The sequence below is a fragment of the Neolamprologus multifasciatus genome, chromosome 19 (assembly GCF_963576455.1).
Source record: "Neolamprologus multifasciatus chromosome 19, fNeoMul1.2, whole genome shotgun sequence".
Taxonomy (NCBI): domain Eukaryota; kingdom Metazoa; phylum Chordata; class Actinopteri; order Cichliformes; family Cichlidae; genus Neolamprologus; species Neolamprologus multifasciatus.
Window position 1 is genome coordinate 14147296 of NC_140457.1, and position 17710 is coordinate 14165005.

General features: G+C 37.8%; 1 protein-coding gene across 2 annotated transcripts in view; it reads left to right on the forward strand.

Annotated features, from left to right (window-relative positions):
• The window catches only part of stxbp6 (syntaxin binding protein 6 (amisyn)), a 68736-nt gene that overhangs the window by 36112 nt on the left and 14914 nt on the right, over positions 1–17710 (forward strand). The gene's annotated exons all lie outside the window — the stretch shown is intronic.

Below are 17710 nucleotides of genomic sequence, written 5' to 3' on the forward strand. Positions count from 1 at the left end.
TCCTTTCCAGTCACCTTTCTCACTCACTATGTATTAACAGACCTCTCTGTATTGAATCGTATCTGTTATTAATCTCTGTCTCTCTTCCACAGCATGTCTTTATCCTGTCTTCCTTCTCTCACCCCAACCGGTCGCAGCAGATGGCCGCCCCTCCCTGAGCCTGGTTCTGCCGGAGGTTTCTTCCTGTTAAAAGGGAGTTTTTCCTTCCCACTGTCGCCAAAGTGCTTGCTCATAGGGGGTCATATGATTGTTGGGCTTTTTTCTGTATCTATGAAGCGCCTTGAGGCGACATTTGTTGTGATTTGGCGCTATATAAATAAAATTGAATTGAATTGAATAATAATTTAAATTGCTGAAGTCATTACTGAAGATGCAGAGGTTATAGGGCATGCAAAGTAACTGTCAGAAAGCTATTGTAGATTTGCTGTAGTACACCCTTACACCACTAGTTGAAGACTAGCTATTAAATGATATGGAGAACTCTTGCAGTACTCTAACTGCATCTTGATTTCTGGAGAGATTTACAAGTTTTTAAAAATTAATCTTGAAAGGATTTAGACTGTGCTCTTCTAACTAAAGTGCAGTAAGTTGGGTACACACAGCATCCTCTGAGCAACGACTAGCCTATGAAGTTGTAGCAATGAGCGTATTTTAGGTGTAACAGTATATACAAGGTACACTCAGTAAGCTAATAGGTTTTTTTTTGTTTTGGTTTTTTTAAAGGTAACAAGCTTCCAAGTGCATCAGTGTAATGTTGAAGGTTGTTTGACTGAAATTGCATCTCCACTTCAGCCAGTTCGTTATGGGTGAAAACAGCTCCTAGTTAAATAAACTGGCGACAGTGCACCCTGTGAGCTCTCTCTTTGTCTTGCGCTTGTTATTGTAAGCAAAAGCTGGAATGCTGGTATTAATTTATTATATGTTGAAATGATGAGAGACTCAGAACCTACCAGTGCACACTTGCCTATATTTGTATGATTTCTTGGTGTGAAACTGTATATACAACGACTTCCACCATGATATTGGTTTTCCATTCTAATGAGACATTGAATCCAGCTTGGTATGTGTATAGCTCCTGACATTAGCAGACACTGCCAAAATAACAGAAACAGAAGAAAATAATAGCATGCTCTGCTGCTGTGGAAAGATGAATAATTGATTTCTAGAGCCAAAAAATATACATTTCTGTCACAACAAGGTAAAGAAGGAAAAAGTTTCTCTGTGCCTGGTTCTGCTTACCAGTCACAGGTTTATTAAAACCTTAGCGTAAAGCTGTGAAAATGCCTTGCATTTCTATATAGTGATGATCTGCTGTAGGAAAATATCTGAGACATGCTCATCCCAAAGTTGGAGTGACTTGGTTAATACAGGCTCAGCTTGGTGACACCTGTTTTTCATATCTATCTATACTAATACTGAACACTGGCCTTACTCCAATTACACATTCTGCCAACAAAATAGAAGCAAAACTACCGACCAGTTTCAGAAATGCTTAAACTTTTAAGTATTTCACATCAAAAGTTAGGTATGTAGTATTTGCTTTTTATTTTGTGTGCAAGCTTTCTTCATCTTCAGGATTTATGATTGATGCTTAATTATTGGTTTGACCTGAGGTGCTAGTTCATGTGTCTGTTACACATGAACTAGCAACCAGTTGCATGTCAAAGAAAGCTTATAGGTCTAATGTGGAGACAGTTAATGTAAACCAGAGATTTGTTTGGCATCTGACCTTGTGCTGCTATTTATTGCTAGCCAGCTTTTGCAATAAACAAACTGACACTGAAACAGTATCCTGTAAATAGGCAATTTTTTCAGTACGAAAGTATGTGAAAATATGCAGTGTATACAATGTAGGGCTGCAACAATTCAAGTAATTTGACTCTAAAAGATTTGCAACACAAATGCTTGTTTTTAAAACATTGCTCGCCATGGAAACGCAAGCCACATTTGCAACTAAAAACAGACATGCAATACAAACGTATTTAGGAGCAGCATGTGAATAAAAAGTTTGGCAACATTAAGCCCACGCACACTGATAACTCAACAGCAGCAGTGACCATGACACTAGCACAGTTCAACTTGGAGTTGGTTTACAAACACATTGCGAAGAAGCGGCGCCGTTACTGAGAAGGTGAGCTCAGACTGAGTGATAGAAAATGTGTTACTCACGTCCAAAACAACAGTGCTGTTCCTGTAATCACCAATAAAATCTTCACTGGGAAAAGCCTGGCTTCATCAAATCACCCGATCGACCAACGCTGATGTGAAGAAAAGCAAACTTTGTCGTGTGATTGTGTGGTTACCACTTACAGAGCTAGTCCTCATTTTCCCTTTTATAATGTCTTAAGAGTTAGCTGGCCAAATCAATACACGTGAGAAGTTGGCTGCTGCAACAACAAAGGAGCCTAGCATTGCTCTGTTCTTGTATCATTACAAATGTGACACTATCACTGACCAATTAAGCTTTGTTTTTGTTTGCCTTTTCCCTGGAACATGAGAGCTGATGAGGCATGTAAATGAACAAGTCTGTTGAGAAAGCAGTGAAAATTGGAAGGCAATGGTTCTGTTTTCACCTCGCTTTGATCGATTAGCTTTAGAATAACAAACAAAAGTTCCTGAATAAAGTGCCTGTTAGCTGTTGTGCAATAAGCTGACTGTTTTCTCAAACTGATTTTTTTAACATCCAGGATTTTTGACAACAACCAAAATGATTTGTAAATAAGATTGTAGCGCTCTCAGATGACCTTCAGCTCTTGACACTGAATGATGATGGCAGATTTGCATCAAGACATTAAAGCCAATGTCAGTAAAATCAGTGCATATGTATAATGGCTTTGCAGCTCCATAAATATAGTTCATTATTCATTTATTTTAATGACTAATATAGACTGAGTGGTTTTGAGTGATACACATAGGCAGTGATAGGCAATATAAGACCTGCACCACCTTGCAATCTTAACCTTTAAGAAGATTCACCAGACACAACTTTATTATTCTCAGAAAGATATTTTTCATTCACAAACATTAAGGATGAATTTGATTAATAGCATTGTTGTTAAATCCCACCATATTTATTGGTAGCCTGTTTTTATCAATGTTTATAATGGCCATAAAATGAGAATTCAAAAAGTAAGAGATGAGAGAACCACCCTTGAACTATGTTATAAGTGCTGACGTTACATATGTTTTGCACTTGAGTGCACTTCCAATGTTTGCAGCTCGTGTTTGGAAAGCCACAGATGCAACAACTAGTTGACCCAAGCATAATCAGACAGGCTGTAAATTAGTAAAGACATTTATTATACATAACAAATGTTAGGAAAATCTGTTTGTTTCGTGGTTTCATGTGTCTGATAATGCCATATATTCAAATAATATAGATTATTTATCTGTTATTTGTGCAATTGGAAACCAGTTTCTTTCACTTTTGAATACTGGTGTAGCATTTTTTCCTGTTATCCACCCAGTTTTTACATCTAGAAAATATGCAGCTTAAAAGGTGATGTAGACTACAGTCAAGTAAAAATGTCAAGTAAAAATGAGCTGACTTGAAAAACTGTGGAAATTCCCAATCAGCACAATTTTTTTTATTTTGTGTATGTGACATACCTACAGTAGCTTCATTATAAAGTTAAACTTGTAACAGCCTATATTTGAATGCTGCTCATTTTGTCTTGATTTCACCGATATAAAGAAAGATATTGCTTGTTTGTCAGTGACGACTAAATTAGTAGGATTGTTGGACTTCATTGCATCTTTAATTCAGCAGCGGGAGGGGGACTCCAGCTTTATGAATGCTTTCATTTATATGATTGTCTTTTGCAGTGTTTTATTGTGGAAATAAATATTGCAATAACACTTAAAGAGACAATACAGTTTTGTCTTCTTGGGATTTCAAAGTTTATGCAGCAGAACACCGGTAAGAGATCTTAATAAAACTAATGACACACTTACCCTGAAAGCTCAAGTATCTAATTTGACAATATAGTTCACTCTCTTAAAGATTAACGGGAGATGAGCCTGATCTATTATACAGTTTCCAATTGCACTGTGGCTCATTACCATAATATAATCTAAGGAATACACAGGGTATAACCAAATAATGTTAAGCACTGAATGATACCACAGTTTCAATTGTCTGAATAAATACAGTATAATGTAGTATTAGTTCCCATTTCATGAAAATGCTTTTTGATTGTGTTCTGTGTTTTTCTTAGTAATTCAGTAAAGCAAACCCATTTACATTTACATTTTTGAGATGGCCTCTGTGGAACCTGCTAGCATCTTAAAAAACAACTACAGAAGTAGACATTGTTCGAAACACGCTTTTCTATTCTACCTGAACACTAAAAATGCTTTATCCTTCCAAGAAGAAACGCCCAACTTTAGAGCAGAAACAAGCAAATAAAAGAGCATGGTACAAAATAATCTGAATTACAGCATCTGTCTCAAATCTACTTTGGGTTGACTTCACAGTCCACAATGTCCATCTTTTATGTACAGTATATGGAACAGACATGTCATCTTGTTCCAAAAGTTTTTTTTGTTTTTGTTTTTTTTATCAGTTTTGATTTCCTCCCATTTCGATGGACCCACTTCTTAAACTTTTTTTGGCTCTCCACTGCCCAGCTGTGTCAGGCCTTTCGGACATCCCTTTTCTCACTGTGCTTACAGTGCAGATTTGATAGTGTGCTTGTGAGTGGCATGCATGTTAATTGTGATAATGAAGGTCACCCAGAGGAGCAGCTGGAGTTGCTCTCTGAATTTACAGTACTCCCTGTAGGGAAGTCGCTGCCCGGTGTGAACCTCACCAGGATATTGAAAAACACCATATGCTCCCCACCCACCACCTCACACCTTTTCCAGGCCTGCCACTGAGAAATTCAATCACAGAGCCAAGAGCCTTTTGAGATATGTGTGATATTGTGAGCTCTACTGTCCAGACTTGCATCGAGAACAAATTGAACTAAAATAAGCTCTAGAAAGCTTGCCCTAGTCAAAGTTGCAGTCATTCCATTTAATCATGATTTTGCCAAGTAGGAATAGAAATTAATCAAAGAAACGCCACCTTGAGATCAAGCTGCAGGAGATGTGGCAGAAAGGATCTTGGCATTTAATTTGTACCTAGCAAACACAATCAAAGTAGCTCAGAGTAATCCAGATTGTACACCTGCAGCAAACAAGTTAATATTGATGTTGGTGGAGCTCGATACAGACTCGTGCTGACATTCTTGCCATAATCACTGTTTTTGATGTGGATCCAAGTATGTGGGAGGGTTTTTTGTTGTTGTTGTTTTTCTTTACTGCTTTTCATTTATTTTATCTGGTGGAAGAATCCTCTCTGTATATGATGGAAAAAATCCTGGGATGAATCTCACCTTAACTTTGTTTGCCAGTGTGACTTGTATCTAATTTTTTGTTTTCTCAGATCCAAAACTAGGCAAGAATACCTTAGTATGCATGCAATGAGCATGCAATATTGAGATAATTCAAAAGATTTTATTTCATAAACCAATACCCCCCACCCCACCCCCCCAAAAAACAAAAAAACATTGTACTAAAATTCAAATAACAATGGATATACTAGCTGGTATATCAGCTGCATTGAAACAGATTTGACTTTTTCTTCCCAGCGAGGGGAAAGATCAATGTTTGTCATGAAAAGAAAAGTATAATAAAATGCATGGATGTAATAATGTTAATGACTTGTAATAAGAATACTATTGAACATTCTTTGGATTTGCCTTCTGTTTAAATCTATAAATGTTTGTTTTCATTAAAACAGTATTTGCTTAACACGAGAGATTTGGTATACTAAGAATATATAGTGAGATATCTTCACATTATCTCACGATAGCATCACGTTTTTATTGCATGTGTTAAGGCCAACACCTGGCAGTTAGACAACTTGATGTTTAGTGCTTGTCATGAGTCAAAGGTTAAACAGGATATGGACTGGCACTTTGTGTCCTGTCACCAGGCCAGAGATGCCAGTCTTCTGTTCAGACTTCCTTTGTCAGCTCTGGGTGGTCTTTGCTGTGGTATTTCACATTAAGGGCATGGCATAGCACCCCTGCAGGCTCCCTGACAATGCGGTATCAATACACACTGTGTTAGTAGTGGGATGCCAAGCACGCACACATACAAACAGGAGAAAATACACATTTGTTTGGTTTCTCATATATTTCTTAAGTAGAATGTGAGAACACCTGAGGTTACTTTAAAGACATGTTTCTTTTTAGTTTTTAGTTGTTAGGGTTATACGATTCTCTCTTTTTTCCTGCACGACTCCATGCTAAACATGGAAGGAATGATCTCATACTTTAATACCAATCTCACAACCCCCAGCTGTTTTCCTACTGCATGGAACATCATTCATGGGAAGACCAGATGGAAAGCCATTGACTGCGGAAACAAATGAAACTTTTTCCTGCATGCTCACGCAATCTGTGCCCTTCAGTAACACTGTTTACATGTGTGGGTGTTTGTGACAAACCCTCCTCCCCCCCCAGGGTTCATATTCACTGTGTCCTTTCACTCAGTGCTCTGGAGTACAGCGTCAGCCTTTGCTCTACAACTGCTATTCAATTGGAGATGGGTTTCAGCTCAAGATGCGGTACAATGTCATAACACTCCAATTTACTCTTACAACCTGAGTCATACTATAAAACTATCAGTTTCAATTAGATGTGTGTTTGGTTTGAGACTGTGAGCTGGAGGGAAGCTGTTTTCTACGTTGGACTGAAAGTCAAAATAAATATCCAGCATGTGTCATCAAGCCTAATGGATACTTAGTATTTCAGGTCTGCTGTTGTTGATAGTGTCCCAGTATTCACCCTGTTAATGGTCTCCGATTGATTGATTTGTAATGTCTTTATTACACTTGTGGTAAAACAGTATGCTGTTCGACTTGAATTTACTATTATTTTTTTTAAATAACTCAGAGTACTGACTCTTTTACCTTGGTGTTTTCATTTTCTTTAGATTTACAACACTGTCCAGTTGAGCTGTCCACCTAATTTATTCTTTGGGTATATCTCATACAGATATAGACTGTATTACAGAGCTGTTTGTCAAGCTGAAACCTGGTTTAATGTATCACTGCACACATGTTCACAGTGTACTGTTGTATGTGTTTATGTGGCCAGATCACCCTCTGTTTCCTCCCTTGACACCTCTGTTATGAATCCTGCATTATTAATCTTTTTCTCCACTCCTCCTTTGTTCCTGAGAACAGGGATGATGAATTTAAACGGAATGAAGGGAAAAGCAATTAATTTTCTCACCCATGCAATTTGAATAAACTTTCAATTGACTTTAACTACTGAACAAATGGGCGAATTATTTTATCATTTTGAGACTCTTGTAGTTAATTGTCTATTTCCATTTTCAATTTGGTGGTCAGGTTTCGGGTCAATTAGAAAGTAACATTTGTTTTTTTGTGTTTTGCATGCCCGTTTCCAACAATTGTCTGCAATTACTTGCAGTGAGGGCCTATATTTAAGTGAAAAAAAAAAGCATTTGGGAACTGAGAAAAGCCGTTGTAGTTCTGACAGAAAAATTCTTTCCCATATTTGCTTAATATAGAATTTTAGCTGCTCAACAGTCTGGGGGCTCCTTTGTCATAATTTTTCTTTTCATAATGCACCAAATGTTTTCATAGGATGATGGATCTGGACTGGGAGACTAGTTTAGCACAGGGGTTCTTTATCAGTGGGGCCATGCTATTGAAAATTCTTTGCAATATGATGTTGGAAAGTGTTATTGCTATACTCTGCTTCTGAAATGCTGCTTCTGTAACATGTTCATTTTGGACACAATTGTGTTACTAATTAACCTCATTAGATGTTTTGTTGCCACCGTCCTAACTTTTCATTATAAATGACAATATGTTATCAGATTAATAATCATTTTTTAATGACTATCAACATACTGAATGTGTTACAATAACATGTTCCAAGCACTACAAACTGTGTGCTGACTGTAGCCATATCTTTTTATTGGAGACTAACTTCCTTTTAGTACTCAAAAAAGCCAGAAGCTTTGATCCAATTGCTTCTTTTGGACTGCTCGATTATGGCAATTTTTTTTCTTTATTTGTCTTTAAATTTCAGCATCTTTAAACTTTATATTAAACAGGGGAAATAAAATTGGTGGAGGTGGAGGACATGGGTGGGGGCACAGGGTTGTCTAGTCGGTGGTTAGGCACAGACAAGGTGTCGTTTTTTTTTTTATCATTAAGCTTGTCTCACAAGGTCAACCACCAGTTTCTGTCAGTCACAGTGCCCACCACCTGAGGTGTATGGGAGCATAAAGGCGTAATGGAGGCTGCCGCAGACTTGCACGCCATGGGAAACCAGTGTGAAAGCCATGGGGAGTGCGACATGGAGCTAGGCTCCCACAGAAACCTTGTTAAACTTGTTGACTTTCTTTAGATAAATCTCATGTCCTCACCGCATAAGGTGAACTAAACAGTAAGTAAGTTTGGACTTTTAAGAGGGCCAAAAACATGTGACTGTGAAGACAAAATGAATTCTACTCTTCTTGGAGGCCAAAATCATAACTGAAAATAAAATCTGATAAATTAGACAAACTTACTTTTACCATTATAGAACAATGAAAATTGGCTTTAATGAATAAGAAAGAGAACAAGCAGCATGATTGAGCAATATTTTAAGAATATGTGACATAATAAAAAAAATACAATTATAAAAATGTAATTTAAAAGAATATGTACTACTCCAGGTTGCCTTAATTTAAAAATGCCATTTTAATAACTCATGAGCTTTGTACATACATAATGGAGCCTTCTGTTCTGCGCAAAGTGCATTATTTGCTAATTGTTTAGTTTCTTTAGCTGTGTTTATGACAGTTGTGGTTACTAAAATTTTCAAAATTCATCTATGGTATTCATGCAGTATAATAAGCCCTACTAAAATATATTTGACAGTGAAAATATTACATGTAGATTTACATTTTTGACTTTGTGGACATGTACTGACCTTACTCTGTAAAACCTGTAGCCACATAATTAGCAAGGATCCTGTCTGCATCAGTACAAGCCAAATCTAAACTGCTGACATATTGAACTGCATAAATTCAGGCACACACACACAGATCCAGGTGTCACACCACATCCGGATTCACATACAACTTGTAGATATGCTTGTATATAAGATTTTTACTTTTGAACAAAAGCCTACACACACTTTTTAAATGGGAACATCAAACAAATGCCAATCCCTTTTTTGTTAGCTTTAATCTTATAACAAGTAAACAGTGTATCAAAGCAGAAAGAAATAACCTTGTGGCATTGTACTTGGCATACTTGTACTTTAGATTAAAAAAAAAAATCTTTTGAATGTTGTCTCTCTCTCTCCTTTTTCTCCATATAGCTTTTTTTTTTTTTTTTTTTTTAAAGTGTACGAACAGTGAATAGTATGAACAGCATGGGTTCTTGGATATTTGGAGGAAGTGCAGTAATGTGTACACCTGCTTTTTAATGTTGCATACAGTCAGTGCTTTACTAAACCTTGTCTAAAAGAGAACAGATGGGCTGGGAAATGAAATCTGGCAACAAGCTTGAAAAACACAATTTTGATTCATCATTTGATTTCACTTTTTAGTGCCAAAGGTAGAGTACACTTACTTGACTCACTCATATTTAATCCAAAATCCAACTGTCATTTCAGCTGTGAGCAACTTAAAATGAGCTGATGGACAATCACAGAATAGAAAGTCAGACTACCCAGACAAGTAATAAATACTCTAGTATTTCTAAAATCAGTGGATAAAATTATAGCAAGCTGGACTTGCTATAAGAGGACGATTTACATAATGAAGCTGGTGGTTTTACAGCATTTCCTCAAGAGGTGTCTCAGGATCATAAACAACATATTTGATTTCAGCTGAACGCAACGTTCATCTGGGCTCATAACCCGGTTATTGCTAAATAAAGAATTTTGTCAGATCTTATTGAACCCAAGTTTGACACAAGATGTTTTTACTTTGAGCGCATATTTTCCAGGGAAATCAGTTTAGGTAATCCTGAAGGAGTAAGTGTGGAGGAATGTGCCTTGTTTTGACTGTTTGGCATACCAGTTCTTGCTATTGTGTGACGATATGCAGATTGGGTTGCGATGAGGTCTTTGCCTATTAATGTGCACCAGAAGGTTTGGCACATTTTGTATGCGTTTTATCTTTTTCCACACAGAGATATGAGAATGTATTACAAAACCTGACGACCTTACTTTATGATCTCCCTCACTCTCGCTGCGCACTTCTTACTTTTTCAGCAAAGTGGAATATAGTTTTTTTTTTAAATCCCATAACATCACCACTGTAGGTAAGGCTTCATTGTAATAAAATGTTTCCTTGTATCCCTGGTTTCTGGCTCCAGAGGAATGTCTGCTATGTGGATTGGAGCCTAGCCTAAATAGCTGAGTCCTTGGAGCAGTGGGTGGTGGATGAGCTCAAGGGAATACAGACCTCACAAGAGGCTTTGGTTTTTTCCCTGGATGTGTTCAGGAGTAGGAGAGAAGATGAAAAAGACAACTGCTATGATCTGTCGCTATTGAAAGTAAAATGGGTTTCTTTTACTTAATATTTTTTGAGAATGTTTTTCTTTTGCAGTTACTTTATTGGAAAGTAGTACACAGAAAGTACACTGATTTCCTGAAATTGCTTCTGGAACAACATGGTCTTCATGGTCTTTGGTGATAATTTTGAAGCATCCTCTCTGCAGACACAAGTGCATTCAAGGCATGGCAGCAAAATGCTCTCACAGCATAGCTGTGAATCTCTTCACTATAAAGTATCATTTCCCCAAAATGTGTCCATCTGCGTACGGGTTTCCATTTTTCTCCATCCATGCAGTTGACAAATGGCTCTGTTACAGCGGAGTTCACCAGGAATGGAAGAAGTGTGAAAAAAAAATTAAAGATTAAAAATACAACATGAAATGTACAGACAGTGGCTGCAGTGGAAACTCCTGATTTCACTCTAGGTTTTTGTATGTTTGATGCTGCCTCCATTGACGACAAGGACACTGCAGGTAGGCGGGATGTCCATGAATGCATGGGCTGCCTTTGCTCTACTGCCGGCCAAGCATAAAACAAGCTGGTCAAATGTTTGTTTTTGTTTTGTTTGTCACCTGCCTGTATATCTTTGCGTGAACAGAAAAAAACTGGCATATATTACACGCAGAAGATGATCAATTTCTGTAGTCTTGCAAAACAAAAGGGGAGTCTAAAGTTCAGCCATACTCATGAAAACGTCTTCAGTGGCTTTGATTTGAACTGAACTAAAGACGTTTTGGTGCCTCTGAAGAGAGTTTGAGGTTTGAATAGCTGACACACGATTTGTCAAGACTCCGGAATCCTTTTAATGTGTTGTCCTTGGGTAAGTGTTATAACTGGATGGATAACAAATGCGACTGCAGGCAAGAGGCATCTACAACAATGTGCGTTTTTAAAAAGCTCATTTGGCTTTGGAATTCTTAGCTTAAATGAAAGAACAAGTTGACTTTCAGAAGCTCCTACTAACAAGGACACTTGTTTTATTCCGAACATATTGTTTGAACGTGATGGATGCACACATTTTTATATAAATGCTATCCATTCATTCTCTAGTTAACATTCAGTTTAAGCAGAATGTTAACTAGTGCACTGTTGTATTTTTCCCCCAATATAAATCCTGGTCTCCTGTTTGCTGTTTTAGACAGCAAGGGACCCGGCACTAGCAGGTATAGACATGCATCCAGGTCTATTCAGAGGTTTTTTTTTTTTACATGTTATTGCATTTCTGCTATTGTAACATCCCAAGCAATAAAATATTTTCAGTCATACAAGTTGCTTTGTCACTTAAAACTGAATCTGTGTTGTCATTAAGGGCATTATTGTAATACTATTGTCATGGGATGAACTGCTTTATTGTTTGTGCGATGTTAATCTAATGGTGTCTGTATCTGTTGTGTGAGAAACTTGTCACTGCTAAGAGTCGAAAGCTAATCTGTATAGCCGATATTCATCATATGGACTCCCTTTTACTGTTGGTGCCTTGTCACTGCTAGGGCACTGTCATGACTGAGAAGAACTTGTAAACAGCACTGACTTTGTTTTCAAAGCCATGAATAGACTATAGAGGCCTTTGTTTCAGGCTGGTGTTGCCAGTCTAGCCTGTGCAGTGGTTCACTGGCGTGACAGCTTCTTTCTCAAGATCACAGTGTGTTCCAACTCGAGCAAAGTGGGGGCAGCTTTAAAATAGACCTGTAATCATGGACCCAGATGGAGAAAAAAGTCTTAGACATGCCCTCAGACGACAGCTCTAATAACAAACAACAAAACTGAACCTGTTGACCAAACTGCTTAAATGTTTACCTTTCATTCTTGATACCAAGATAGGGTTTGTAATACTGGACCATCCTCTAATCTGCAAATATAGATCTTCTTGTCATGAAATATGTAGTTCACATACACTCATGAGTCACTTTATTAGTCACAACTGTTAACGGCTTGTTAACGCATTTTTAAACTAATCACATGGCAGGAACGTGGTGAATTTGCATGGTCACGATGGCCTGCTGAAGTACACACCATGAGTACACACCAAAAGTGTAGAGAAGGAAATGAGAGGAGCCTGGTCGGAGAGCTTCAAGCTGATAGGCAATACCTGAAATAACTGGTCATTACAACCAAGGTATGCAAAAGACCATCTCTAAACAGACAACACATGAAACTCTGCAGCAGATAGGCAACAACAGCAGAATGTGGTCTGAATTGGAAATTCACATGATGAATGTGCAGCCAACAAGTCTGCAGCAACTGCAGGATGCAGTCATGTCAACCTTTTCCAGAATCTTTGGGGAATGTTTCACGTGCTTCATTAAATCGCTGCCATGAAGAATTAACGAAGTTCTGAAGGCAGAAGAGGGGAATGAGCAGGGTGCATTGTAATAGACAGTTTAAAGGTGAAATGAGCTAAACACCCAGCTGAAAAATGCCAAATGTTAATTGCTGAGATAAATGAAAACTATGACATGTTTAAACAGTGATAAACAAGTTTTGAACTTCTTCCCAATGTTTTTTTTCTATTATAATCACGTGTTGCCTTGGGGGTTAATAATGACTAATGTGGCGTCATATGTTTAGTATATGATCTATCCCTGGAGAGCACTCTTTTGTTACAAACAGAAAAGCCCTAAGCCAAGACAAACAAACTGCTGTGCTGTATTTCTTTGTAGTCCAGCAAGTAGCATCCATTAGCTTTTCTTACTGTGTCAATGACTGTGTCAAAAACTTGCACATGGACATCTAGAGTGTCTTTTCTTTCTGCCATATAAATGTAAATTGCTATGGCAACTGCATGTGCCTAACGCTGGAGTAAATAGACAATTGACTGCTGATGGAAAGAGCCTCATTTTTCAAGAAGTCTTTAGCCGACCTGTTTGAGATGGATGCCGCAATGCGTTTCTTTGAAGAAGAGAAACAAGGAAGTGAAATAATTAAAAACATCATCACACTGATATAACAACTATATAACAAGATGACTACAGCCTCTCAGTACAAAGTGAAGTAGACAGAATTTTGTTTATGGACACTTTAGATCCTTCTTGGTGGGTGAGTGATGAAACACTCGACTACAACACAGCGTTTCCCAGACTGTGCACATTATCTTCCATATCTGATGTGATCTTTTGTTATTCTCAGATTTTTGAGTTTTCAAAGCTTTGTTGTGCTGGGCCAAACTGTTGCTGCTCTCTGTTATTTGTGGCCTTTGGCTGCACGCTTTTGATAAGTACCAGTGTTGACATGACGATGATGCTGTGTTTTTATAAGGGAAGGAAGGTTTTAATTTTATGCCTGTGTGGGTGGCACTTCGTTGTCTGCTCTTTTCATTTTCTCCAGCTGTTATAATGTTGTTAGTTTACCAAAATATTTCTGGATAACATTTGTTTTCATAGTACTCTATTCGATATTTCCAACAATGCCGATATGCAATCAGTAATGCACACAATCATTGCATGATCTGTTATGTCGTTTACAGCCTGTGCCAGAACACCACCTCATGCTCACATTTCTATATTAACAACCACAGCTGGGGTCATGTTTCCTTGAAGTTATGTTGATTCCAGGAATTTTTCCTCTGATCTCTGCAGTCGGTGAAATGTACAGTACGGTTTTCCCTTCAGGCAGCACTACTTGAACATAGCCAAACACAACAAGGGATCCACTGGAGGAAGTGAAAGCATGTCACCATCAGAGCATGAGAAAATAGTCAGACAGGAACCTCAGCATGGCCTTCCTCTGATAGCCAGCCCACATAGAAACAATGTGTTTGGCTGCTTTTCAGTGGTTGTGGTCATCTCTTGGCTTTTACTTGCACTAGTTAGTCAGGTGTTCTTTGTTCGGTCTCAATTGTGATACAAATAATGGTTTAAGGGTGTGACTACTGCAGTAAAAGTGAGAGAAATGGATCACATTACAGATTGTTCATTTTATGTTCAGGAAGGGATAATGCATTCATCCATCTTTGTATTATCACAATAACTCAAACTCAGTGAACAGAATAATTGAGAAACCCAACAGCACCATAACCACTCAGCTAAAAAATTCATTTTTTTAGTTTTATAATCAGCAGAACAGTGATACATGATACTGTACAAAAAGACAAGCTTACTCTGACACTGGATGACACTGAAGTATTGATAAAATGGGTTCAACATGCTTCATAAATTCATAAATCTAAGTGAATATATTTATTATGAGAGCAGTTTAAAGTTCATTTATTACAAGAGCTTCAGTATAGGTTTTCTTTGTCCTTGATTGCTATTTCAATAATGCCAGCTCTTCAAACCTTCAGTAATTGTTTTAATATTCCAGGGAGCCACTCAGACAAGGTGGGAGTCAACAGCTGAATATGAAATTGATTTGAGAGGCTCAAAGGTGTCTGGCAGTTTGATTAAGATCTCTGTGTTGATGCCTTGACAATTTAGCTCCATGGCCTTGAGACAGCGGCTCTCTTTCACACATTCACTGATGCATTTCAGTAGTTCGGTCACATTGCAATGCCATCGTATAGTGAAAAAGATACTTAGGCAAACAGTCCCACCCAATTAAATTTGCTGTAATTTTTCTCCCCTCTTCATGTGAACCAGGGATGATTAAGTATGCATTTGGTGTGCATTTCTCATGTGACATATAATTTTTTTGCTGTGTTATTCTAATCCTGGAGTCAGTGTGATTACTTTGAAAGCAGCCTGACTAGAAAATCCAGTGATTTGTCAGTGTGTACGCTAATGCAAGAATGTGTCAGTCAGAGCTGCTCAGGCTTGAGGGGTCGTACCCATTCATATACATGATTTTATTTTTATCATCGTTTGTGTTCTACACAGTATGCTGTGGGTGCAGAAATTTACAACCAATGAGCCTTGACATCAGTGGCTGCTTCAGTATATTGTAAAGCTACTGTTGGTGTATGTGTTTGGTGTATTTTCAGCATGTTGCATTCTCCTGCTGTGACTGACTGTTCAGCTTTGAGTCAGAATACATTTTGTGAAAAGGATTTCTAGTCACATTTCATTGTTGAGCTTGGCATCTTCATCTAAATAAAGAGACAGATCGTGCTTAACATTTGATAGATTAGTAATTTATCAATCTTGAGCCAAACTTAATTTCTTTGTATTTGCATCTAAAATTCAAGTTTAATAAAAAAATCTTTTGAACATTGGCTCATTTTTAGTCCAGTCCTTGTAACCACCTAACACAAGGGGGATGGACCAGTGTTGTGTTCACATAATAACAAAAAACTTGACCAATTTTGAACTGTATCTATTGCAAAAACACATTTGTTCACATTTCTTTGGTTAAATCTATTGAAAATGCCAATAACAACAAAGAATGTTTGCACTAACAAAGTGATTCTGAAAGACCTGTTGACCCGTGTCTCAGCAGGGTGTGCATTGTGTCCTTAAACAAAATAAAAAAGAGAAAGAGAAATGAAAGAGAACAGAAGAGGTGGCAGGCCTGAAAAACTATTTACAGCAGGTGAACAAGATTTTAAAAGTCATACCCTTGAGAAATAAGAAAAATATAGCAAAGACCTGACCCAGGACTTGAGAAGATGCATGTGACGCTGCATGGGGAAATAACAAAATTGATTAAATTAGAAACACAGAAGAGATTTTTATTGTCATGCAATGCTATCTGTAGAATATCTGCTTGGCTTCATTTTTCATCATGGCAATGAGCCCAAACACACTGCCAATGCAGTAAGTGAGTACCTGGATAGAAAAACACACAGTGAAACACTAAGTAATGCATCGACCTCCCCATTGACCCTGTTGACCTCCCCAGACTTCAACATTATCGACTCATTGTGGGATCATCTTGAGAGAGAACAGAACAAAAAGTAGCCAACATCCAAAAAGGAGCTTTGAATGTCCGTCACGAGGCTCGGAGAACTATTCCTGAAGACTCCCTGAAGAAATTAAAAGAACACTTTCCTAAGAGAGTTCAGGCTGCGTTGAAGGCATTTAAACCAAACACTGACTTTCAAATTCATTGCCATTGAATCTTTGGATTTTAGTGTATGTTTCACATTTCAATATATCATTGCACCATTCCCATTTTCCAGCAGAGTACAGAGAAATGAAGAGTGGCTTAAGATTTTTGCACCGTATTAATCAAAAAGATAAGGATAACCCACTTTTCCCCATTTTAAGATGGATATAAATTTGAAATTACATTTTTTAGAAAGGACATTTGAATTAATTCAGAAAAGAATAATCATCATAATCATTGATAATAGAAAATAAGGATTAATTCATGCACCATGACGAGTAGGCCATTTTCTACAATTTCTACTTGATAATTTTGAGGAGCGTAGTGGCTCTGTATTATAGCCTATCATCTGCCACCAGTGTAAGTAAAAGATAAATTATTCTTGCTGGGAAGTGAATGACCTTAGGTTCTGCATTTCTACCCTTCAGCACATTGGTTCATTACACCCAGCCTGTCGTTTGCTTTATGAAATTTTCTGCTTTCAAGAGCTCCTATTAGCCTTCACTGTGACACAAGACAGATGTGATCATTCTGTTCATCTGTTAATCATGGTTGTGGTTCTCTATCTGATTGAAATTCTCAAAGAAAAGATGAGGAAGGTGTTGTAGGAAAGAAGAAGAAATGCTTGTCTTCCTGTCTGTTCCACCTGGGCCAGCAACACAAGTATGAACTGCAGCTGTCTAAATGGATACACAAAACGTATCCAAACATCTCTCATCTCATGGGAGTTTGCTTACTGACCTGACATTCAGCCCTACCTTTATTTTCCATTTCCAGAAACGGGTGTGGAAAATCTTTCAAAAAGTGAACCACAACAACAGGGAAAATGGAACAGCATAGTCTTGTTGTTTTTTTTTTTAAAGAAGTGTAGGGTAAAAAACTGGAGAGAATGCAGAGAAAGTGACCCACACACTTCCATCTCTCTGACATGACACAACGGAGGATGTGAGAGAGCGGAAGCAGACCTTTGCTGCCTGGGTTAAAAAAGCAGCGCAGTTTGAACATTTTGTCCAAACTAAAATCCTTGACGCGCTACAGAAATCTGGTGGTCTTATTCTCAAATGCCAACACACAGTTAAACACAGAAGTGCAATATAAACATATGTTCTGCAATGCTTGGATAACTGGAGGGGAAGCTGAGGACAGGAGTT